Source organism: Stegodyphus dumicola, chromosome 3 (genome assembly GCF_044657685.1).
Source record: "Stegodyphus dumicola isolate Sdum_Otavi_A_Nest chromosome 3, ASM4465768v1".
NCBI classification, from domain to species: Eukaryota; Metazoa; Arthropoda; class Arachnida; order Araneae; family Eresidae; genus Stegodyphus; species Stegodyphus dumicola.
Genome location: NC_140770.1, coordinates 267,640,350 through 267,668,141, shown reverse-complemented (window position 1 = coordinate 267,668,141; position 27,792 = coordinate 267,640,350). Strand labels below are relative to the sequence as shown.

At 35.6% G+C, this 27,792-nt stretch overlaps 1 protein-coding gene and 1 pseudogene across 2 annotated transcripts in view; one reads left to right on the top strand and one right to left on the bottom strand.

Annotated features, from left to right (window-relative positions):
- Dgk (diacyl glycerol kinase 1) overlaps window positions 1-27,792 on the bottom strand; it is a 911,622-nt gene that overhangs the window by 376,784 nt on the left and 507,046 nt on the right. The gene's annotated exons all lie outside the window — the stretch shown is intronic.
- LOC118197389 (histone-lysine N-methyltransferase SETMAR pseudogene) lies at window positions 16,540-24,317 on the top strand (annotated as a pseudogene).

Below are 27,792 nucleotides of genomic sequence, written 5' to 3'. Positions count from 1 at the left end.
CTGAGGTATATCCAAGTTAGCTTTCTCTTTAAATTGCATTGCGTTTCGTTTATCTTTTTTAGTAGTTTGAAGCTTAACTACTGATTGTACTGTGTGAAACTCTGAACACCTGTACGAGAATTTCCGTAGAAAATTCCAGAATTTTGAAATGTTTCCTTTGAAAAAATAAATTTTAATAACCTATTATAGGACCTGTGTGCATTCAGTTTATTACGAACCCGTACGCACGCAACAATATATAAATATAAATACACATATATTAATTTTTCTTATAAATTCCACGACATACAGATATTAGTCAGAGCAAAATAAAGATATAAACTATTTAGAAATAAGCATATATATTAAACTGATCGATTTATTAAGCGATGAACTATTTTAACGTACACAATAAATTAAAAATTTTGTGCAGCATAGCCTGCTATGCTAACAATTTACAACACAATTTACAAAGACGCGGGGGGGGAATGATAAATGCCTCGGTAGCACTGTATAACGTAACGCGGAAAATGGACAGGCTGAGCAACAGACTTTCACCGGCAAAAAACGAGGAATGTAAATTATTGACCATAAATTTAACCAAAAAGAGCTGGTTAGTAGACAGTTTGGAACAAGAATCAAATCAAACAAGAATCAACGCAATATTTGATAATTTTGCAGGACTACTTTCGATGGTTTAAATACAGAACCACCTTCCTCTGCTGCCTAAGTGCAAATGAATGATACTTTGATACTTTTGTATTATACTGGTCCACAGCAGGAGATTTCTTATTTATCCTGCTCTTACCAGTTCCTTAAGGAGTCCAGATCGGACCTGGTGGAGGTGAAAAACATCAGCGAAGTTTTCTCCAGGGAAGGGGTAGAAATAGATGGAGCAAAGAGTGCGAAACACTTTGCTTCTTTAGAGAAGATGCCTGACTGTAGTGCCGAGGAAGGAGAGGTCCAGAAAGCACGTCCTACTCACGTGAGGAGGAGTGATGAATCCGGAATATTTGTGGATGAAACTTGCCAACTACTTCTTTCATATGAAAGAAACAAAACCTGATTCGAGAAAACAGCAGTGATAGCAAAAATTTATACAAACATAAAATGTGCTGTGCAGAAACTACATTGAAAGATATCTTAAGGCTGTGCGTTCGCCAACCGCCGTCTTATAAGGCCATATTTTCTTAACTAAATATGCTATATACAAATCCCGCAGTGTGACCACTTAAATTAATAAAAAAATAATTCTCACGCGTTACGAATCTTAATGAGTCTAAATAATAAAAAAAATCATGAAAATTATGCTTCTGTCGAAGTTTCTGATGTTTCATCAATAGATGACTCCAGTAGCTTAACGTCTCTTTAGCCATTCTTATATTATCACCTTATCTTATCTCATTCATTTGCACTTAAGCAGCTGAAGAAGCTGGTTCTGTAGTTAATTCTTTGTAACTAATCCTGCCAAATTTACAAATATTACACTGATTCTTGTTTGACTTCTCCAATAATCATTATTCGAAATGTTATTTTAACCTATAATAGACAATTTATTAAGAAATTGTGTATAATTTACACCATTCTACCTTTACGAGTTGTGCGTGTTTAGAAGACGCGTTACGCTGTTGCATAATGCAGTTTAAGTTTAAGATTTAGTTACGACTCTTCTAATAGTTTATAGATTTTGACTTTCTTTGCTAACATACAAAGTCTTTAGCTCTATGTAGACTTTAAGCGTCTTATCGTTAAATGTAAAAGCAAAGTAAAACGTAAACTTGCGAAGGGTCTAAAAGCCCTTTTATTTTAAACTCATTAAGATGAACAGAAGGCATGCCTGGTGCTCACATGACCGCCAGCACTTATGGCAAGAAATTCAGAGTAGTAAATAAAATATTAAAGCTAAATATAAGCAGCTAATAGCCAAAAGCTACACAGAACAATTTAACGCGAAGATCACTCAGAACGTCACAGGCGTGAATTCAACTACCTGCGATTAAATGCAAGGATGAAGATAGAAACTCTTATCTAATGTAGCACATCTAGCAGCGAGGCTTTCAAGAGGCACAACATACTCTAACTTCAAAATATCGAAACTTCCCTTTACATACAAGCGGACTCATTTGCATTCTAGAGGGAAACTAGAAAGAGAAAAGTGACAGTACAGATTCCAAACATAAAACAAGTGGTTATTCAAATTAAAGGAAACCTGAGACGTTGCAAAAATACTGCTGCCCGAAACAAGAATTCATTCTAAAAATATTCTCCACAAATTACTATTTAAAAAAAATGAAAGCATAATTTTGGCCTTTTTTTAGTTAAGTACGAAAGCCTGGCGCCTAAGCCGTCATGGCAAATGAAATATGAAAATATTATACATTGAACCCTGTTGATTACATAAAGTTTGACATGAAAAATGAAATGTAATATGCAGCGGATTTGCAAAACAAAATGTTTCACTGGTTATATTTAAACTAAGGTTTCGAAAATGCCAAACTCATACGTTCAGTTCTTTCATGTGTTTTATTTTACTTGAATGAAAGGTAGCGCAATTTATTATACGCAGTTTGAATAGACGAATTGGAATAGAATAGAATTTATTATACGCAGTTTGAATAGACAAATTCGAATATTTATATTCAAAGATAAGTGGTTTGCGACTGGCACCTAAACGACGACAACTAATTTTATCTAGCATATTTTCGGTGATATTTAATTAGGGATATTTTTAAATTCCTACTATTGACTCACACTTTCCCTATATCTTCTTCAAATTTTCAATCGTTAATAAAATAATTTTTATTCATCCACTCAAGTTCAAATAAATTTTTTAAACTTGTAGTGGATGACATTTGACGTTTACATTTTTTTCACATATTACAGTCAATTCCTACTCATTTGTTCCTGTTTATCGTAAATAAAGATCGGCTGATTTTATTAAATCAATATATTATAAGACTTACAAATAATGACCGTTTATAATTAGGAATTCTCACGTGCTGTAAAAAATCAATTTTATAACAACTTTTAAATAATAGTATATGACTGTGATAAATGAGATTGTAATATTTAATAAAAATACGTGGCAACAGTGAGACAGAGTTCTAAAAATTTTTGAAGTGTATGAAATTAAAGAATTGTAGATTTATAGAGTTGGATGAAGCGGATGTAATGTCCCATTATGGAGCGAAAATTCTCCCTATATTTCTATGTTAACGTGATAATAATATGTGTTTAAAATATAACCCTTTAAAATGTGCCTTGTTTCACAAACGGAGAGTGCGAAAAGAAAGTGAAAAGAAACTACAACACAACGCAGGCGACGATTAAAGAAAGAAAAACATAAGCGCCAAGAAGAGCTTCCAACGAAAACTCTCCGCAGTAGGTCAAGCATATGTCGCCTCGAGTCGTGTGAAATTATTAGATAGAATATTAATTGAAGAACTGGACTGCCCGAAACTCACTGGAAAGGTTCCTTGCAATAATGAAGCATTACAAGAGATGGATAGAATGAGAAATTATAGACTACCATCAGCCTCATAAATTAAAAACGAAAAAATGTTAATAACAAGTAACTAAAATAAAATGTTTCTTTGTTGACCTAAGTAGGAATTGAGTTTAATTTTTTTATATCACTTGTTTTTAGGTAAATAAAATTGATAATTTTTGAAAATGAAATGAGAAAAAGATAAACATCGGATAAAATGATCCCGGGATGCATCTGATGAATTTTAATGAAATTGAATGTAAATTGTAGCATCTCTTGTGTAATGTAACATGAAAAGGGTACTTTTCCGTTTTGCCGGGGCAAGCGATAAAGTCGCCAATAATGGTACAACCGATGCCTAACGGAATATTCTCGCTGGTAACCTTTTACGCCTCTTTTTCAAAACAAGTCGCAGCTTTTTCTTATCAGATTGATTGTTTCTTTCAATACTGGCATATAATTACATAGAATTTTTATCAGATAGTTCAGTTTTATGTCTAAGGCCATTTTCGATAATTAAGTCAATTAGGATGCAATCACAGCGCTTACCCGAAAATATAGAAAAGGAAAGTCAAGGGTTAAATTCATCAATTCTAATAAGAATGCATTAGCGAAGTAAAGCACTGCAGTTTTACATAATTTCTGAGTAAGCTATTCGTACGCATTGAAATATTTCTTGCATTTAAACTTGTGTTCCAAATTAAGATTTAACTTGAAATTAATGTAGATAATTACTGAGAGCATTAGATTTTTGTAGAGTAGTTTACGTGAGATGAGATCGCTTGGAGTCACGTGATATGAACCGGCGAATCAAGATGTTGACCCATGAAAGCATAGTAAATTCTTAAATTAATGTCTTTTTACAAATTTATTGTCTTTATTTATTGGCTTTTTATAAAGTTTTAAGGGATATTAAAATGTTTATGCCTTCAAAAAAAGAATTCTTAGAACTAAAATTTTTTTAATATTTTTTATGTGTATACTGTATGTTGTCGCCAATAAAGTCAGCTCGGCGAGATTTGCGCCGGCGAAACGGAAAAGTACCCATGAAAAGCCTCAATATAGTCAAACTTCGTCGGAAAGATAAGGATACAGGAGCAAGTCCATTGAGGTTAATTGCTATTTGGAAAGATAGTGCGAAGCTGGCGTTGATTCTGGCGAGAAATAATGAAATGTCGCCAAATAAGGCTATTTTTGGCGACATTATGTTCCGACTCTTGTGTAACTACAACTATTCCTATCACTATGTAACTAAGTAATTTCCTATCCTATCCTAACTAAGTAATTTATCACTATGTGACTAAGTAATTAGTAACTATGTAACTAAGTAATTTTTATGCAATTTTAAGTAACTGCTTTCCAGTAATTTCGAGAAAACAGAGGTACCAGAAGTATCTCAGCGCCCAGGGAAACACCATCTACGCCATCTAAGACAGGCGAGAGCATCAGTTCTCAGTTTTTTAAGTTCTCAGTTACTCTGAAGAGAACAGATCTCGGATTATTGCGAGATCTCAGTGTGAGCTGCTTCGTTCTTTTCGGTGCGTTTTACATTGCGTTGTGTTTAACGTTCTTAGAAGTTTAAAGCGGTAACTATTGATTCTGCTGAGTGATACTGAGAAAAGCTGCACGAGTACTTTCCTGAAAAGTTCCAGATGTACTTCTTTTGGTAAAATAAATGTTATCAAGCTATCATCGCTTGCGTATGCTTCAGTGCATTACGAACCTGTACGCACGTAACAATAATTATTGTGGACTCGGATGGCGAGGAGAAACATGAGTTTTAAAGTAGATGGACATACTGAAAGTTGCGTTTTTTACCTCCTTGTGCGAAGTAAAAGAAGTATTGGTATAATATTTAAACGGAAATATCCATTTTGATTGCTATCGAATGCAATTCAACGATGTTTTGGCGTGACATCTCTATCTCTGGACAGATTGAAGGACTCCTTTTCCACAAATGAATTACAAAACTGATTTAAAATGGATTCAGATGAGAGTTTTTTCGTGGCTTCTGTACATACGTACGTAGGTATGTATGTATCTCGGATAACTCAAAAACGAGTGGCCTGTAAACGATGGAATTTTGCTTATAGGACTACTATAGCATATAGATGTGCACCTCCCATTTTGGTTGCAATCGGCTGCACTAAAAGTATATAAATATATGTATATACATATACCCACCCTGTTACTCTTCTCGGAGAGCTAAGTTATTCTTCTTCTATGTTAGTTAGGTTAGGTTGTAGAGTCATTGGGTTAATTGGAAGCAGGAAAGATGAAAAATATGCAACCACCTTCGCCGGGAAACGAACCACGGACCTCTGGAATACCGGCCCAGCGTGCTACCGTTACACCACGAAGGCACGCTAGGGAAGTGGGAGAAATACCTTATATACTCCCCTTTTTAAAGGACGACTAGGGTTTTAGGGGACCTAGTCGCCAAATCCTGGGTGCGGAGAATCATCATCCACAACCCTTTTAGCTCGGGCGCCACTTGTAGAGTCATTAGGTTAATTGGAAGCAGGAAAGATGAAAAATATGCAGCCACCTTCGCCGGGAATCGAACCACGGACCTCTGGAATACCGGCCCAGCGTGCTACCGTTACATCACGAAGGCACGCTAGGGAAGTGGGAGAAATACCTTATAAGGTTAGGTTATTTAATTACGGCAAAGCCTCGAGGCTTATCTGCCTAAGGGGAGGGATGCCTTCGTGGAGGGCGTTCTAAGGGAAACTGGCTCGTATAAACGTCTTCTATGTTAGTAAATTGTGCCTTATTTGCTTTAAAAGTGATTGAATTATATTGTTCTTATGTTCCAGTTAAGGTTTTTATTCGTTTAGTTCATCTGCATGCAATACTTACAGAATTATCAACAATTTCAAAGATGTTTAAGATCCACTAAGCTTAACAACGTCGCGATTTGTCTGCATTTGAAACATAGAAGCACAGTGAATTAAGTCAGTTTCTACACCAATCTTCAGTTTCTTTTTTTGCTGGATGGGGCCAAAAATTTTTGTCCATACAAAAATCTGTCTTTCTCCCTAATTTTAATTAGTTCAAGCTTTAGTTTTTATTGTAAACGTTGTTTTTAATGGATTTTAATTCTATTTATTCTTTTAGTTTTTCTGTATTTTACAAACTTTAATGAAGATGTTTTGAATTTATAATTTTTTCCTTCCCGCGAAATGAGAACTGAATTGATTGAATGAGACATATATCTCTAATGAATTTGAAGGAAATAAGTTTACACGAAATGCAGCAAAAAGTGTGCATAATTTAATAGGCCGTACACGAAAGTCATGTAGTATCCACACCAGATTTTGTTGTTTAACTTAATTAACTTTAAGCAGTGGTTTAAGTCAGCATTTATGCGATTTCATAGCTCTGTGGGTCAGATAAAAATGTAAATTTTTTATTTCTTTAAATTTAAGTCGTTGAAAATTTTGATTGATTTCATAAAATTCTGTACCTTTTTTAAGTAACTTTGTTATTTATATTACACGTCTATGATCATATTTAAGGAATTAAAAAAAACCGAGGTCAATGTTTTTGGGACAACCTATATACAAAAATAATAATTTCTATGCTTTTTAACTGCTTAAATGTAATGTAGCGACGTTTTATTTCGCTAATAAACACGGTTACTGTTAATAAGATTTGATAGATGGAACTGAACTCTAGCACTTCCAGCCAATCATAGAGAAACAGAACTAGAACAAGCGCACCTTCCAGCCAATCATAAGTTGACAGTCCTCGATTTGCTTTCCCTTAATTAATTAGCCTAACATTAATCTGCTAGTCACCTTGTCTTCAGTTCTGAAGGCATGTATCCGAATATGCAAATGTTTATGTCTTACTAACATTGTTGTTAGTTCCTAAATCATCTTAAATAAGCTTTCTCTGATTAAAAAAAAGTTTCGGTTTCGAGGGCCGTAAGAAATCGCCAAACTATTGTTAATGCCAGTGCTGCCAAAAGTAATTGCGGCAACCCTAACGCAAGAAAGGAAGTATAATAGCAAATAACTATCTAAATATTGATGTTTTCATTTAGATGAAAGGTTAATTTCATATAATATTTCGCTACCGAGTTATCGCTAAAGCATAATGTTATCTCGTTGGTTGTTCAAACATAATTTTCTATAATGAAGGATGCCTTTTCTTTGAAAACATTTTCGGTAAAGTGCTGAATAGGCCGCTTATTTCTTTGCCGCTTTTTACAAGGGTAAAAACAATTGGAATTTTGTCAATTTTCTTTTACATTTTAAGTGACAATAGGTCTATGTGTACATAGATAAAGTCAAGGGTGCACGCAGTACCATTTTTGTGCAATTCTGGGATTTTGTTTTAAGTGAAAATAAGTCGATGTGTACATGGATACCGTGCAATTCTTAAAACCCCGTGCATGTGCAATTCCTAAAAACGCGTCAAGCAGTGGGTGATTCTGCACTTTACCCAAAGACGTTTCATCATAGGCAATTCCCAAATTGTTAAATCCATAGGATATCAAAAAAGGAATTAAAAATTAAACTAGTATTTTAATGACGTCTTAAGAAATATAGAACTATATAAACTTACGCAATTTGAAATCAGCGCGTACACGAGATTTGGCACACTGTTAAATGGGCTTGTTTGCTAGATTTAGCGCTTTCGCGCATACATTTTCGCTGCAATTTTTTTACCGCCCTCGAAACCGAATAGTACCAAAAAAATAAATAAACAAACACAAACATATTTTATAAAACGGTTAAACACAAGTAACTGAATGAGCTCCAAATAGGGAAAAGAAATCTCTATCGAAATCCTCCTTATTGCTGTGTACGTTTTTTGTAATCTTCGTTCCAAAGTTTAGGAATTGTTATTTATTCAACTACATCGTATATAAAATAACATTAAAAAAGATTTAATGCATTCTTTAAGAACGGCTATAAATAGATTTTTGAAGATTCCAGAATCTATTTCTTTTAAAACAGGATTACACAAAAGGCAACATGCATATTTGTGCTTCTTTGACAATCCAATTTAAACGCACTTATCCTTTTCCGAAATCAGAAGAAAGATTGAAGGAATATTTAAGTTTAAATGTACCGCACATAAATGCAAATTGTTATCTTCAAAAGACTGAAGTATTTGAGAAGAGCTGCTATTTCGTATTACATTATTTGGATGTCCTCTTTCTGAAAAGTAAAAGATTTTCCGACAAGAGGAATGTTTACCTCGCTGTAATTAGGTACTAGAAGGAATAGAATTAGAATAACATACTTATATCGAACTAAAACATATATCTTTAGCCGAAACGTTTGGTTTTAGAAATAAATCGCGCTTGAGTTGCATTGTAAGCTGGGATCTGAGTTTCTTAAAGATATGAATTTTAAGTACGAGTATTACTTTGCAATGCTTATACAATTTTTAATGCATTTTTTTCCCTATTGTCATGGCCTCTTCGAAAATTCTATTTCCAATATTCGATATAATTTTCTTCTTATGAACACCCCCCCCGGAGGTCGATGTAGAGAACTCTGCGAGATTACTAGCTAGGATCTGTACCTAGGTAATTTCGGCCACAGGGGTATACAAATTACGAACTTAGTGGTTCTAAAGGCCCCGGTCCGCCTGGTGGCCCCGGTGTTGGTTCGCGCGGTGGTCTGGCACGTACTAGAGCTCAAGGGTCAGTAGCCCGGGGTAGCGTTACAGGTTTTCTGGGTAATATACTTGGGCGACGGGCAGCCCGTATGGCTAGTAAGTAGCAAATTAACGCGGGCCTGGTTCGGCGGCGAGATCAAACTCGTAGTGACTTTAAGTTGACGGAACGAAGAACGCCCCATATCTTATCTTCTCTATAAAAAGTGCCATAACGAGTTAAACGGCCATTTTGCCATAACACATTTTACATTTTCTAGGCTTCTGTTCTATCTCTTCAATTTTAGGCAATTGCGACCATAAAGGTCTTTATGCGGAATTTACCTTGGTCGTAGACGCACACTTTTAGTTACGAAATGAAGCCAGTAATCATGTTTAAAAATGAATTTTGTAAACATTAAGAAATTTAATTCTTTTTACAGTCCATGATCCCTTTAGATATATTTAAACTGTATACTCATTATAAAAAATTTGACTGTAGTACCTACAGAAGTTGACCCAGATATTAAAAGTTTGAGGTGATATCCATGGATTGTACACAAACTGAAGAGAAAAAAGTTTGTATTTGAAATATCATTCAAAATAAAATGCGTTTAGAAAACCGGTTTCTGGTGTCAGTAGTATTTAGTGAAGAATGCCATGAAAAATTCTGATCATTATAATTTCTTTTTCAAAATGGAGATCTTATTTACAGGATCTCGTTCGGGTTGTATAAAACAATGGCAGACTTAAGCATTGGCACACAATCAACACGTACATATTTTTAAAAGTTAAAAATGAAAAATATTTTAAGTAAAATAAGTTGTTTTGTCTGCCTGTGAAATTATGGTTCTATAGCAATGGTCTTCAAACTCTGTTCCACTGAGTCCCAGTGTTCTGTGAGTTGAAATAAAACTTTGAAAAGAAAATTATAAAGAGCTCACAGTAGAGGACTAGTGTTTATAAGCTATAAAAAAGACACATTTAATTATATGCAGTCATTATATTGTACGGACTGTTTTAATTTTATAACAGTTATTTTAATTTTAAAGCCCTTTGCTATCCATTCTTGTTTCCATATTGGCCATACTATGGAATGCGTTCAACATTCAGGCATAAAAAAGTGTTGTTATTGGTAAAATAGAGGATTTCTATTATGACCGCAGGAGAGAGAAATGGAACATTTTTGGGAATAAGGATAGATTATTTGTTGAACCTGGAAATTTCTAAAAATCTGAGAATGACATGTGATTTTGATTATCAAATAATTATTGGACACGGACACATCCCAGCGTACCTGAAAAGATTTTATTTGCAAAATAATAGTCTTTGAAATTTTTGTAGTGCTGAAGGCAATGCACATTTCGTTCAAGATTGCGTATTACTGCGACATGTTAGGAAAAAACATGGTAACATAAAGGAATTCTACTCCCCCAGTTAAGAGTTTAGATATGTAAAGGATTTGATGAACTTCATAAACGGCAACAGAACAATACAGGGAATTTCGGTTTGATGTTTTTGACTGTATTTCTGTTTTAATCCGTGCTTTAATCTTTTATTTTAATCTTTGAACTGTATTTTTGTTTGTGTGTGTTGGGTGTGCTGTGTTAACCACGAGGCCGATTATTATTGGCCAGGGGGTTGCAGCACACTCGTATATTACATTACATTTCGTGATGATATACAGTAAAATAAATTACATAAAAACATTAGAGCAAATAGCTATGGATGACTTAAAAATTCCCACTAGTATCGAAAACCTAGAAACACTCAAGTATGTACGGAGCCACAAAGTACTTACGATATTCAAACAGTGAAGCACTTTCTGATTTCTGTGTTATATAAATAACATCATGAAATTTCAGAACATACATTTAGTTTCATTAACCAGTTATTTTACGTTAATTAGCTTTTCTGTCTTTCTCGCTTTCCGTTTTCCTGCCACAATGCTAATTCCTCGTTTGCGCGTACTCAAATCAGGTAGAAAAGTATAGTATTTAAAGAAAGGTTTTCGATAGTAGACTCAAAGCGTCCAACTTGCGGGTCTCTGTCTCTGTAGCCTTTGAAGATAACTTACAATTAGTTTAATGCAATTTCAATTCTCTTACGCTTTGAGTTACGGCATAAATGCTGGCTGATTCTGTAAGCACAAGCAGTGCTTCTTTTAACTTTTATCGGAGTTAGATAAAATGGTCTTTTACATCTTTCATAGTCTCTGTCGTAAGATCCATATGTGATAAGAAATTTAAGTCCATTTAATCCAGAAGGGCTATTAGTCTCGAAACGGCATTTTGCGTTTAATCACTATAAACGGCTGCATCACTTTTCGTATGTATTTTCGACCTGTATTATATTTAAAGAAATTAAATAATGAGTCTACCTGAATGTATGCATGCTTCTGCGAGAAAAACCGGCACCTAGATTCATTAAATTCCGAATAACACAGTCCTCCACCCGGAAATGGGCATCTGGAGGCCCGAATCGTGAATTTCGAATTTGTCTTATGTCATACAAAAACATCATTAAATTGCACTGGCTAGAGGCCAAGAAGGATATTTTCGATGAAATATGATACCCGAAAATTTTCGCGATTATTATATACTACTTCCTTTACTTCCTTCTACTAAACGCGCAGTTGGGGGGATATATAAAATTAGACATTATGTTATAGAGTCTCGTCTTCTTAGGTAACATAAATTAGATGAGCACTCTAAACAAAAGTCTAAAAAAGCTTTCAAATTTTATATATCCCCCCCCCAACTGCGCGTTTAGTAGAAGGAAGTAAAGGAAGTAGTATATAATAATCGCGAAAATTTTCGGGTATCATATTTCAACGAAAATATCCTTCTTGGCCTCTAGCCAGTGCAATTTAACGATGTTTTTGTATGACATAAGACAAATTCGAAATCACGTTCTTATTTGGAATGGAAATTATAAAAGTTACTAGAAGATCAAAAATTCAGATTTTCGTGTACCATCTTAGTGAAAATCCTAGCCTTTCACACTATTCGATAGTTTGCTTATTTTAGCTATAAACTGAACATATGTTGCTTGTCTCTGGCACAAACTGAAAAGAAATAGTTACAATTTCGCAGATATCTCGGGCGGCGTCTTTGCATTTCAATAGATTAAAAATTTCGCTAACATTAGTTTAAGCTTATCTGCCTGCGATACTATTCTAAAAAGGGGCATGGAAGATTTAATGATGCAATTTAGACTTTAAGAGAATAAATTCTGCAGAGAGAGTTGAGAGTTTCCTGCCCATTAATTGCCAAATTAAATCGGAAATAAAATCTCTGCAACATTTTTAAGTTAAAAGTATCCAGCAAATTAAAAGAAAAACTTCACCAGACGTTTTCTTCTTGTTTACGAAGTCGAAAAGTTTATAACAAAGTAAATGGCTGAAGTATAAAAAGAACATTATTGTCTTGCGTAATAGAATAACACATAAAAAGTAAATTAATCTATGGAAGATAGCACCGATTACTAGATGGCTTTAACATAAATATTCTAGATCTTCTACAGATCTCCTCGCTTTCTCTTTTCTGATTTATTTATCAATACATTTGGCCTTTTCGGTAGGTCATAACTCTTCTGAGGAATTATTAATGATGCGGCTTTAAAAGTTTGCAAATTTGCAAGAAAAAAATGCTTGTATTCTTTTGCTCATCCAAAAGGCAGCCATGCGGAGGATAGAAAAAATTGATTGCTCTGAATATATTTTGCTGGTAAGAGAAAGTCATTAAGATGATAATGAGAAACACAACGGCTAAGAAAGGCCTGGAAAACATTCTAAGGGAGAAAAGTTTGCTTCTTTCTTCCTTTCTCTCTCTTTTTTATGTCCTAGCTAATAAACAAAGAATTACACAAAGTTCGAGAAGATTAAAATTGCACAAATACAAATTTCAGACTCCTTCCCAAGGTTTCATGTACAAAAATGAATACATTAAGCCACAATTTAATTTTATAATTTTTGTATGCAGTTTTTAACAATTGTTGAATTACGCCCAGATGGAATAGTGGTTAGGGCAGCCTACTGCGCTACCGAAGGACCAGGTTCGACTCCCGGAAAAGGCATGGATGTAAAATTCTCTGTCCCCTCATAGGACGTAACGTTGGCTGCCTATTAGTAGATGCTGCCTCCATAATAAAATGACCACCATTTCTGGGATTAGTAGTGGCTAGTGCTAAAAATTGCTATTGCCCGCGACTGAAAGAAAACAACCATTGCTGAATTTTGAATATAGGAATATATTGGATCACCCGGAAAGAACTGCAACTTTTTATGATAAATACAAAAACATGATAAACTTTCATTGAATCATATAAGCACAATATGAAATCTAGCTATGACATTTCACTCAGACAGCTGTAAAATTTCTCTTTTAAAAATTTTATTAGTTTCTTCCCTGAAGAAGTTATCAAGGCGCTGTTTGACAATTCCAAAAAAGTGAACTCCGCGCCATTCAGAGAATTTTGAAGGTACTGGAATAAAAATCTGAAGACAGGTGACAGGTGACGGAGGACGGGGACGCCTGGTGTTTAACATAGGTAAACAGGCGTGTGTCCCACGCCCTCCCCTATCTAGGAATAACAACTCCCTGGGGCCCCGTGAGGCTGCCTCGGGAGTTTATAATACAGATCTAAAGATCAATACATGGCCAAACAGGGACTGAGGATTATTGTTTGACAATGGTTGCGTGACAATAACTTTGTGGGTGTGCATGGCTGTTGGAATAACACAGATACATAAAAATATACAAAACAAATACAAGAATAGATACGTATACAGGCAAAAACAAACAAATACTAACAGATACGAACATAAGGATGCATTGGTATTAAGATAAATATAAAGAGAGACACATATATAAGATACAAGAGTAAAAACAAGAGTAATAAATACTTATAGAGTCATATGTGTATTGCTGGTATCCTTGGGGTTGCAAATGTGCTGTGAGCACTTAAACACAGAGATGAAGCTATTAGTACCGGATGTCGAGTTATGGTGCCAGGAGTTAGTGTTAGAGTTCGCTGAAAGTACAGTCTGCACTATAGTTCAAATTTGCAAGAGTTCAGGCTACACTAAAGTTTAGTGTACACTGTGGTACTAATAGCACTAAATTTGGAGTTTGGCACAGTCACTAAGTTTTAATGCAATTGCTATAGGTTGGTACAGTCACTACAGCGCAGACACTATGTTAGGCACAGTAATTTCAGTACACAGTCATAATGATTGCACAGTTACTATGACTGTGAACAAGTACGGTGTAGGTACTGATCTTCACTGATGTGTGCACTAGTGCTTAGGCATAGTCGGATTTGGTGCATGATGTATACGTGCGGTGTACCATTCATTGCAATAGGTTGGAAGGTGATGTAGGCATTCGAAGGCACTTTGAGTTGACACAGTTGGTACTCTGCTAGCACACCGGTAAGGTAAGTTCTAAAGAAGATTGACGTGTGCACATAAAGTTGAAGGCTTGGTGGTGAGGAGCTTTTGTTTAACAACTTGTGGAGGTGGCCCCTGAGTGAAAAGCTTTTGAAAAGGTTGGATAGTCGGTAGGGGGGACGAAAAGATGATCGTGTTTAATCTGGTCTATTGCGGTGAGCAGATATCTTGGCCCATTGCCCCGATTTGAGTGATAGCTTTGCAGATTTTGGTTATGGCTGGCTTGTGAGTGATGATAAAGCGGTGGTACGCATCTCTGTTCATGGTTGGACATGGGAGGTGATGGTCTTTTGTCAGCTGGCAGGTGAAAAGATAGTAGTCTGGGTTGCCTGGGGCTCCACAGACGCATATATCTGTTGATGAGATGTTGTGCCTTTGGAATTAGCTGGGGAATGGGCCGTGTCCCGTGATATATCGTGTCAGCGGAGCGATTGCGATGTGTCGATCCGTGCTGACTTTGGGGAAGAAATCGTAGGTGCGGCGGCCAGTTGTGCTATGGTTCCATTTCTCCTGCCATTGTTGGAGCCCTTTACTCCTGAGCTGTCCCTTTAGGTAGGAAGGTGGATCTGCTGTGCATTTGAGTCGGTTACTGCCTGATTGGCTAAACGATCTGCTGACTCATTGCCTTCGTTGTTGGCATGTGCTTTTATCCACATCAGCGTCGTGTGCATATGTGAATTTTGCTGCAAGAGGTGCTGAAGGGCGATGACTAGTGGGGATCTGTGCTGATGGTTCTGAAGGGCTTGAAGTGTTGAGTAGCTGTCTGTATGAAGTGTGGCATGATTTAGATCATTATGGACAATGTGCTGCACTGCTGCTGTGATGGCCAGGACCTCCGCTTGGAAGATGCTGTTGTGATTTTGCAAACGACCTTTCCATTCTTGTTCTATCAGGCCATCCTGGTAGTGGATGTAGGCACTGCCTACACCTTCCTCCTGTTTAGAACCATCTGTAAAGATGTGGGTACCTTGTGAAGGTACTTGCATTCCAGTGTTGGTAGGGTGCGTGGAATGATGACCGAAATTCCTTTGCCTTTAATTGCCGGGTGTGTGTGGAGAGGGTGTCCAGGTGTTTCAAACTGGACTGGGCTGTAGGTGCTATTGTAGAATGTGACGTCTTTTCTCAATTATACTAGAGTTGTATATGCCGCTTCCATTTCTACTTTGATGTGGAGAGGCAGCAACCCCGCAAGGACAGTCACCGCACTTGTTGCAGTTGTGCGAAAGGCTTTCGTGAGGTTGAGGGCGAAAGGGCGTTGGACGGTAGTCAGTAATTTGATTTTACGAGCGCCCATTGGGTGGGCCCAGGCAGCGGCAGCGTACGTGGCGATCTTCTCTGCCACAGTGTGATATAGGATCTTCTGTATATGATGGTTCTGCCCCCAATTTTGCCCTTGAAAGGTGCGTGCTTTCCTTGCAATGGTGATAGTCTTCTTTCTGATGTCTTGAATGTGCGGGAGCCACGTGAGTCCTTGATCCCAGAGAAGGCCTAGATGTTTAAGGGTTGAGACTATCTTGATGTTTTGATTGTGCAATTTGATACAAGGACGGCGTGATGGATTAGTACCTGCCCTAGGGATGACAAGGGCCATGGATTTCTCAGTGGAAATTTTGAGTTTTAATGCAGTGCACATGTTTTCGAATATGGTACATGTTGCAGTCCCATTTCTTTCTAATTCCTTCCGTGTGCGTCCCTTGACCAGCAGAGCGACGTCGTCTGCGTAAGCAACAACTGTAGTATGCTGTGGCCAGTCAGCTTCCAGCACAGAATTGAAAGTTAGGTTCCAGAGAACCGGTCCGGCGCAGGAGCCCTGGGGGCATACTCGCTCCTGGCTTTTGGTGGTTGTGCCGTTGTCGTTGGAAATTAAAAAGCTTCGGTTCTCCAAATAGCTATTAAAGGTGTTAAAGATATTTGCTGGGCAGCGTGCTATTCTGAGGGCTTGTTTTATAGCAGGCCACCAGAGGGTGTCGAACGCGCTCTGCAGGTCGATGGAGATGAAGGCCGTATGATATCCCGTAGCTCTGTTGCGTTGTATAGTGTCCCGGATAGTACAGAGAGCATGTGTGGTGAAGAGACGTGGTCGGAAACCGAACTGTCTTCAGCTGAGGAAATTGGTCACGTGCAGGTGATAGGACAGCCGTTGGACAAGTAGTTTTTCATAAATCTTACCCATTGCGGATAAAAGGCAGATGGGTCGATAAGAGCGCAAATCTTGTGCGCTTTTATTTTTCTTTAAGAAGAGAACTACTTGTCCTTGTTTGAAGGCCTGTGGAAAAATTTGTAGATGACTGACTGAAGACACAAGGTCTGAGCAGTAAATAATGGTCACAATAGACGTCTCAACCATGTTCAAAAAGTCTTTGTCGAACATTCCTCGAAATGCGTGGCCAAGTATTATTTTGATGGAAGACACTTTGGAGATTGGTGAAAGTGTGCTTTGCTTCGATTTCTTCTTTTAAAAAAATGGTGGTGACAATTCAAATTATACAGCTTCTTTGTAGTTTCACTATACAACAAAGCATCACTTTTCTAAGATGCCATTTCTTTCTGGATGATAGTAAAGGAGGTTCTTTTAGCTTGCCCTGTAATCTTTCTCTTGTATAGGATCCACTTCTCATCTTTAATACTAAGCCGTTTCAGAAAAGAAACTTCTTTATTTTTATTCGACAAAGAATCACATATGGAAACTCGAGGAAACCTATCTTGTGGTGTTAAATTATAAGATACCCATACATCATAGCGCTTACATACCCAAACTATAAATAATTATGTACTGTATCTTTTAGAATATTTATTCTATCTGATAGTTCCTAAACTACATAATTTGGATTATGAGCAATATTATCTTCTTTTAATAGTTTCTTCTTTGCAGAGGATGGTTCGACCAGAGCGAGCATCATCTTCGAGGTTGAAATTTCAACGTTTAAACTTGTCAAATCAGCTTCAAGCTGTGCCATCAGATGCAGCACTTTTTTCATAAATAGCATAAATATAACGAAAAATCTGACCAGCATTTTGTTTTCCTTCTTTCAAATAAAAGTTCTTAATATGATGAAAATGAACTTTTGGATTCTCTATTTTCAGCACTGTAGGGAAACAAAAGTTATATAACAACATAGAATTATGCAGCATGAGCAGTACGGTATTTAAACATACGTTTCAATTAAGGTCTGTCAGCAGCAACAAAATAATTAGAAGGAAACGCACTTCGATTTGACAAATAGAATTTTGACAAACGGGATTTTATAATTTCAGAAGGAGATAAGGCTCACCAGCGGTCACGCGATAAAGTCACTAAGTCCTGACAGTTTGAATCCCGGCGAATGGGCTGGCTGCATGGGCGTTTTCCTGTTTTTCCACATGTTCAACATGGATATGAGCCACTTTCACTTAGAAAGTCCTCCACGAAGGAATTCATCCCCTCTGGAAGATAGCTCTCGACTACTTTGCCATAATCAAATAAGCCGTGCTAAACCAAGCCAGATAATTTTGAAGATTTCAGATAATTTTGGAATAGCCGAATATATATATATATATATATATATACATCATACATCATACATAACATCCCCTTGATAAGTCTGCTTCCTGCCTACTGAACAATTATTCACTTATGCAATTTTTTGGAATAATATATTTTTTCATGGTTTCAGATACGTATAATTAATTTACATATGCTCTTAGAACTTAAATGATATTGTAAATTAGTTCGCAGCAATAATAATTATTTTTATTTTTATTTCTTTTAAAATTTCGTAATTAAATTTTATTTGCTTTTTACGAATAGAGAATATTTGTTAAATATCTATACATACAAGGTTATGCATAACTGTCAAACATTTTTAAAATTTAAAGGGCCCACCAGCGGCCGAGCGGTAAAGTCGCTGAACACTGCTAGTTCGGTCCGAGGTTCGAATCCCGCGAACGGGCTGGCTGCATGGGTGTTTTCGTGGTTTTCCCCATGTGTAACGTGTATACGAGCCAGTTTCCCTTAGAAAGTCCTCCACGAAGGCATCCCTCCCCTTAGGCAGATAGCCCTAGTGTGCTTTGCCATAATTAAATACTTTAAAATTTAAAGTAAAGAAATTGCTCAACCGATACCAACTCTTATTATATTGAAATGCATACAATCTTGTAAGGTTTGGTTTAATTAACCCAACTATTTTAACTTATCTTTAGCTTCAGGTTTTTGTAAATTTCCACCAGAATGCAAATTAATTTAATGCATGCATAAGCTTCTAGTTGGTATGCTTTTAAGTGAGTGTTTAGCAGCATAGGTTGGTCATCATTCTGGCTAAGAATTTTTTTTATTTTTTTTTATTTTGCTATTTATCTTGCCGGCACAAGTTTCTGTTAGTCTCGACTCGCCAGTGTTTAGCTAGGAGTGAGCCAAGGTTTATGCTGGACTGGTTAATTTAGCACTTTATTTTGTTTTAAATTTCTTCAAGCGCAAGTTAGCGGAGTTTGATACATTTTCAGTCTATGTAACCGTCCGTTCAATCGTCCTGCAGTTACTCAGAATTTACTCAGAATACTACGGTCATTCAGACTTTAACTGGCACTTACAATAGCTTATCGTAACTGTGCGAACATATTAAAATCTTTCTCCAAATTTCATGGATGCTAAATGCGCTTATTGTTGCTAATAAGTCAAATATATGTGCAATTATCTGTTTCGTGAATGACAGTACTACATCAACAGAACCGTAACACCGTTGATCACAGCCACAAGGTTGCAATGATCTTGGAGGAGAGCGAGAATAAAAAGCACACAATGAATGTTCTTAAAAAAGCATATCTCGAGAAAATATCACTTAAGGTTAAATCCGGAGACCAGGAAGGTCACACAATAAAAGTGTTATCTCATCATATTGTGAATCCTGTCTAACTTCGTGGTAAACTTTAATTGACGTACCCTCGCAAATGCTCACGATAATGATATCTGTGCAGGAAGTCGGATAACAGTCTTTCTAAAAGAGGCCAATTATTACCATTTTTATTCCACTGCGACATTAACTAGTGTAATACATCCCCATGAATCTTCCCATGCAGAGTTAAATAAGTTAAATGTTTGTGAAATACGTGAAAAGGGGAGGATAATTCATGCTCAGCGTAATAAAATTTGAAACAGGCTACACAGAATATTTGTTTTAAACTTTCTCATGAAATTATGAATAATTCTGCATAAGATATGAACTTTAATTTACTCGTAATCAATATTACGAAGCGTGTTTACAGACAAAGTGCATTATGTCTGCTAATTCCACGAGCACTCATAATTCAGAAAAATTTGTTTGAATTGAATACAGCTTAAAATCAAATATAGTCACATAAATGCATATCAGAAATATATCTATGCAATGAAAGTAAGTATAATTAGTGGCAATGGAATAAACATTTGACTGATGACTTGGTGGTAATGGTAAAACTGCGTAGGAGAAGTGTTAATGATTTGCAGACAATCATGCCTTCAGTTAAAACATAATTTACTTTTGAACATTGTTGAAAGATATTTTTCCCATATTACTACATAACGGCGAATAATCATCGCAGGGTGACCAGACGATGTTAAATTCTGCAAGCGAGAAGAGAGGTAGATGCAAAAGTACGCAGTTACCCAATATGGAAACTCACTAAGAGAAAGTTTAAGTTGCTTATTGAGAGGAGGTTTCGGTTTAAGTTCCGAACTAATTACGTCATCAGTGTTATCAAGTCATGCGTATGGACTCATCTAGAAATGTCGCAGTCAAGACAAATTTTCATGCAAATGCAAGGAGAGGAACATAGAAAAATCTAAAGAAAAAATTTAAAGAGCTATTGCCAGTTAAGTTAGTAATTTATTTTCTTATTTAATATCTTACATATCTATAGCATTGTATCGTTAGAAAGGAACACAAATGCAACGAAAGGGTACTGATAAATTTAGCAGAGTTATCAAGTTTTAAAATATTAAGAAATACTTCAGGTTTTAATGGCTATAAGGTAACGATGTGAATGGTTTAATTTGTTTTATTTCACTATGGCTAAGCAGGAAAGAGCTATTTGCCTATGAGAAGGGATGTCTTCGTGGAGTACTTTTTGAAAAAAACTAGATCGTATCCACATTGCACACACAGAAATCCACGTAAATGCTCATGCAGCCAGCCCGTACATACCTGCAATCAAAACGTCGAACTACCAAAGCTCAGTTACTTTATGGAATATTGATGGATGGGAATGAAAAGATTCAGCAATGCCTGGATTGATAGGAGTGGGCCAATTAGCTAGTCGAATTGAATATCGTCAAAATAATTGTTGTACAGAAGTTTATTCCCATACTTTTAGACCACTCTGCTTTGCTGTAAAAAAATTCTTCTACATGAAATTTTTTTTTAACCACAACTATATTTTTAAAAGTATAAACTGTCGTCTGCAACTTGTCAATTTTGTTTTCATGCAAGATGTCGCTCTTAAAGAAGCAATGAATGGAAGACTATGTTTGTGTATTTTACGAAGAAACTTATTCGTATTTAGTTTTTAAAAAACACTGTGAAAGCCATGGGTTTTCAATATCTAAAGCCACGATTGGTAATGCTGTCAACAACAGAGAGAAAAAATTCAAAATTTAGCTTGAAGTGGAAAAACTGTTACAAATATTTACACAAGGAAAAAACGGAATGTTTCGACTGCTGCACAAGTAAGATCTTTAATGTTAAAAGAAAATCCACCAAGTCAAAAGACAGTTGCAAAATCATTAAAATGCTCATTGTCAACTGCAAAGTGATTAATACTGATTTGAATCATAAAAAAGGCGAAAAATCAAAATGTTCATCGTCTTTCTCTACCACAGATCGTCTAAAGCAGAAAACGGTGCAGAATTCTTCACGAGAAACATTTATCCGGACGAAAATGGAAAAATGTTGTCTTAATAGACGAATCTTGTACTTAAATAACGGCAATAAAAAGAGATCCATGTATTATCATCAAAGAGAAGAAAAAAATCTTTAAAACATGGTTTAAGGATTCTAAAGGAAGTTTTTCAAAGGAATTTATGATTATTGCTAGTTTTCATATAATGCCAAATTATAAATAAAGAGAGTGAAGAAAATTTTTGAGATCAACTCCACATATTATCAAAACCATATTTTATACCCAATTTTTAAACATGAAATATATGAAAATGTCCTATATATAAAGCTGTGTGTAGGACTAAAGGTTTTTTTCCCTTTTAGTTTCAATAATGTCTAAAACATCCATATTGGTTAACATAAGATTTGAAAATAACAGCTAATATTGTAGCAGAATTGCAAATAGAATGAAACTAAAGAGGAGCCTAAACTAAGACATGTCTTCAATATAACGAAGACTAATTTTTTCACAAAGGAACTGCCCAGCTCTTCTTAATGTCTCATCGTGACATCTTCTGAGGAGCTGCGGGAGGGGGATTGTACTGCCTGATTTCGTGGAACAGGAAGAATTTTTAAAAACGCGGAAAGAGGAATCGCGGGAACAGAACTAATTCATAAAAGACTTCTTCCGATAATACAAAAGGCTTTATTGTCTGGGAAATTACAGTGTATAAAGGTAGCGAAGAATAAGTGTTATCAAATAGAACATTCAAAACATAAAAAATTTAGGTAAAATGTTTCTTTAATTACACTGAAAATTGTCTAAAATTGTGCGAGCAGACTCTGTATTATGCCTTTGCGCCTGTTCTCCAGGGTGCACTGGCTTATGTTGCATAGGGTGGGGAAAACATCCGTTTATAATCAACTTTGATTATCAGGATTAAGGATCAGAATTGTCATAGTTACACAAATCCCAGAGCTTGGATTGAAATTGAATAGAGTTCAGAAATATGCCAAGGAAATTGTTTTCAGGAAAATATAATTTTTCCTGAAAATTTGCCGATTGGTAGGTCGTGAAATAAATAAAGCAAACTGTGAGAACGTTTGAAATGAGACACAATTATAAGCATTTCAACATTCGAGTCATTTTAATATATTTAAGACGCTTTCGGTAAATACCCTTTAAAATTTCCGCAATGCTTTCTTTGATGATCCTGTATTAGTTTCCAGAGTATATTATTTGCTTGTGTGACAATAACCGCAGAGAAATCCTTAAGATAAAAATTCACTCCAGAAGATTACCGTAAAATGGATTTCGTTTGAATCTAATAGTATAATGCAAGCTATTGTTATGTCTACTCCTCGACGCATTGCAATTTGTGTTGCTTCCAGCCAATGTACTATTTTCTTCTTTAGATATTTTTGCATATAAAGTTACACAATCATTCTTATGCATATTTTATGAGAAAAATGCATTAGAATGATTGTGCAACTTTATATTCGCATTTTTCAGAACTTTTTTCAGCGTGTATTAAATATTTTAAAAGCGTATTTCCTGAAAACAATTTTGCTGATGGGTGAGTTTGCTGCTAAGCCGAAGACACATGTATAAAAATATTTATCTGCTTGCCAAATTGCAAATTAATCCAAAGACAATAATTCATTTATTACACATAAACAATAATGGATAAACAAGATGCAAGACGGTTTGGTTGGTTGGTTTGATAAAGACAAAGCACTCGAAGATTTATGTGCGTAAGAGGAGGCATGTCTTTGTGGAGGACTTTAAGTGAAACTGGCTTGTATCAGGTTGTCCGGAAAATAAAGCAGGATTTGCAATTGTTTATCTTTTCTGTACATTTCTAACAACAAAACTATTTTGAATTACACTGGTTTATATATTATTTTGAAGTTCTATTTTCGCTCAATATTTCTATAATAATCATTTTGTTGCAAAATTAATAAAAAAATATTTAATATGCGTTTTTGTTTAGACGTCAAAACGGGATTTTCTGCAAATTTACTTTTATGAGTACAAGCTAGGCCACAGCGCAGCACAAACGGCTCAAAATTTCAACGAAGTATGGGGTGAGAAAAGTGTTAATGAATCTACAGTTCAACGGTGGTATCAAAAGTTTCGTACTGGAGAATTCGACCTGGAAGAACAAGAGCGTCGTGGACGCTCTTCAGCTGTTGATGACGATGATTTGAAGTTGAAACAAAACCGTGCATAACTGTTCGAACGCTTGAGGACGAGCTTGGCGTAAGCAAAACAACGATTTCTGATCACTTGGAATCGTACAGGAAAGTCAAAGAAGCTCGATAAGTGGGTGCCTCACGAATTTAAGCGAAAATTTTTGAAGTGTCGTCTGCTCTTCTTCTCCGCAACAAAAACGATCCTTTGCTTGATCGAATTGTTACGCGCGATGAAAAGTGGATTCTCTCCAACAACTGGCGACATTCGGTTCAGTGGTTGGACCACGGTCAGACACCACAAAACTTTCCAAAGCCAAATTTGCACCAAAAGAAAATTATGGTGACTGTTTGGTGGTCTGAGGTCCTTCTCATCCACCACAGCTTCCTAAATCTGGGCGAAACGATTATGGCACATAAGTACTGTCAGCAAATCAACGAAATGCACCACAAATTGCAACGCATGTGCTCGGCATTGGTCAACAGAAAGCGGCCAGTTCTTCTCCATGACTATGCTCGGCCGCACGTCGTGCAACTGACCCTTCAGAAATTGCATGAATTGGGATACGAGACTCTCCTTCTTCCTCCATATTCGCCCGACCTCTCGCCGACCGATTACCACTTTTTCAAACATCTTGATAACGTTTTGCAAAAGAAATGCTTCAGAAACCAAGACAAGGTCAAAAAAGCCTTTGACAACTTTATCGCGTCCAGAACTCCAGAATTTTATTCTATTGGCATAAATAAACTTATATCTCTTTGACAAAAATGCATAGATTCGGCTGGTCCTTATTTGATTAATAAAATTGTTTTTGAGTTGAGTTATGATACTTTAAAGATATAGGTTAAAAAACCTGCATAATTTTGCGGACAACCTAATATCTATATTACACACGGGAAAAACCACAAAACAACCCATGCAACCAGCCCGTTCGCCGGGATTCGAATTCGCCGAGACGGAACTATTAGTGTTCAGCGAATTTACCGCTCGGCCCCTTGTAGGCCAAAATATGGAACATCGATTCACTGAAAGGAATAGACTAGAAGGAATTGATTTTTGGTTTTAAATACAAATTTACTAGCACGACTAAAATGGGTCTTTTTTCAGCCCAAAAGGGTGTTAGACAGAAAGGGTTATTTATCTGAAAGAGACATTTTGCGTCGTTTCACTTCCTGCGTTGATTTACTTTTCGAACTGTTGCCACCAAATATTATCCAAATTAATTATATTAAAAAAAACTAAATAATGAAGAATCTTCATGAAAGTTTTTCATACTGTGAAAAAACAACGGTACCTAGAGCCATCAAATTATGAATAACGTAATCCTCCAACCGAAAATGGGCACATGTAAGCCCGAATTTTGAATTAATTTTATTATCTGTTTCTTATTCTGTAAAGCAATTATTTGTTTTCGATTAACAAACTCAATGATTTCAAAGCGAGCAATGGCAACACTGTACGGAAAAAAATTATACCCAGCTGGGAGACTATGTATCGGAAATTCTAAAGATATGTTCTTTTTAAATTATTTTGCGATATTGCTGTTGAATTGAGTTTTATGGTTTTAGGCGAAGAACATGATATTTAATAAATAGAGGTAACACACAAAACGTTAAGAAGTAATAAAAATCTGACAGCTTTCAGATTTAAAAAAAAATAATCTGAAAGCTCTCAATTTTTTTTTCTGATTACAAAACTGTAACATTTCGGTTCGGGTGGGGTCGAAGGTTCAATGTTTTCATTCGAAACCAACGTTTCGGCAACTATTGCCAACCACTGCGACCATGCCTTTTTAATTGATTCGAACCTTACTGGATTAGGTACTTTTAGAATATTTCCAATATAAACTCTATTGGAATTCATCGTCTTTCTTGACATACGAATCCTCCGCGAGTTGAAATAATGAAATTCCGATTATCGTCAATTCTATTCGTATTTACAGCAGAGAACTCGCGAAATAAAACGAATTTATAGATGGAGCTTCCCATGAATTATAAAAGAACCTGCTTACTCGAAATTGCCCGTTGTCGTATGCATAAGCCGATTATAACAGGAAAAAGAAAAGAAACAAGTTACGATAAAAAAAGAAATAGCAAACGCAGTTTTTCAAAAGCGATAATCGTTTTGTTATTTTATCAATGTTTACTGTCCGATTTTCAAATGGCGCCGAAGATGAATGAGATGTTTGTTTTTGAAATAACTTTAATAAATTCAATTACTCTCCGTTTGTAGAAACGAAATTGTAAACGTATAATGATTACATATTCATACGTAAACACCTAAAAAAATCCGATAACACAATTAAGTAAAAAAGAAGTATCAAAACAGTAACAGTTTAGCAACATTTCTAGCAACCGAATTCTATGGACGACAGTTCGAAAGCGCGTTGCCAATGCAGGGCTATGAAGAGATGTAAATTAATTACGAGAGGCGTGAAGGTAGACAATGAGTTACTTTAAGAACATCTTTATGATGTGCTTTTCCTCCCATCTTATTTTATTATTATAATTTCTAGGCAGTATATTTTCTGCAAAAGAGAAAATGTCAAGAAGTTATAAAATAAAAGTCTAGAAGTGATCCTACTCCGTCGCTGTTTATTTTTGCGCAATCATTAAAATGTTTCACTGCGTGAAATGAAAGTTCTGATATATCATAATATATTTTTAGATCAAAGCGAATTGCTAGCATTGATTAGTTTTCATGATTACACGCTTATATCTTCATAATTAGCGTTGTTGCTATTTGGCAACATACTCATACTTAGTCATGTAAATCAAATCAAAACACAAATTTTAGCTTACTGCATAGTGTAACCAACTAGATACATACTTATAGTTTTGAAAGTTTCAGGGTGGTGGCAACACTAATGGTGTAACGGTCATTATTGTGAGTTGATGTGTAGGCTGTGAACATCATTTGTGTTTACGAATTTTTGATTTTGTGTTTGTTATTGTTTTGATGTATTCAAAGTCTTAAAATTGCTTGAACAAATTTATAAGGTATGCAATATCGCATAAAACTGTTATTACATATTTGCCTATCATATTCCTTTTGTAAAAGTTAATAATATGTTTCAAAAATTGGAATAAAAACTTAGTTCAGATTTTTTTAAATACTTTTATCCCAAAGGGGCAATTCGGCCAGAAGGACTATTAATTTCGTTTTGGTATTTTGCATTGATTTACTAAAAGCGTTGTTTCACTTTTCAAATTGTTACCATCAAATACTATCTCCCAGTATTATATTTAAAGAAATTAAATAATGAAGAAGCTGCATAAATATATGTAGTATGTTTCTCGCATTATGATAAGACAACGGTACCTAGAGCTATCGAATTTTGAACGACGTAATCCTACTGCGAATATGGGCATCTAGAAACCCAAATTTGAAATTTGGATTTTGTTTTAGTATCGATTTTATAGTTTGTAAAACTTTAACGAGTTTTTGATTAACAAACTCTTGGATTTCAAAGCGAGCAATGGCAACGTTGTACAGAAAAAACGATTTTATCTCCAGCGCTTGAGACTGTGTATCGGCAATTCTAAAGATATGCTCAATTTAAAATAATTTTGCGATATTACTCTTGAACTGAATTTTATGGTTTAAGTGGAAGAACATGATGTTTAATAAATAAATGTAACACACAAAATATTAAAAAAACGCCGTTTGGACATTTTTTAACATTTAAAATCTGAAACCTTTCAGACGGAATTTAAAATCTTTTTTTATTTTTTTTTCTATTTTATTTGATATCAATTCTAACGTATTTTTGACTTAAATAACATCGACGTGCCATTTTTACAGATGCCTCGCTTAGATCATCCATCGCTCTGGTTTAGAGTGAACTATATAAATAATTATTTATTGAATCGTTCACTTACTATCGTTTGCCCGTAATAAAAAATTGTAAATAATGTTTACAACAGTTTTCCTCAGATCAACAGCAAAGGTGATTAACAAATGTCGCTTTCGTGAAGCAACTGCCTCTAGAGAATACAGTTTTTGCAGATGAAATTTATCCATTCCTCAGTATGTAGTAAAAGAATAAGAAGATACAAAGGATATTTGAAAATCAAAGGCTCAGACAACTACAGTCAGTTGCCCATCTACATTTTGAATACCATGATAATAAAGAATATTTCAGCCATTGTTTAATACAGTGGTTCTCAGCCATTTTTGCCACTTGCACACGTTTCACCAATGCTAGAAGATCTCTCCTCCACCTTCATTCCCAAAT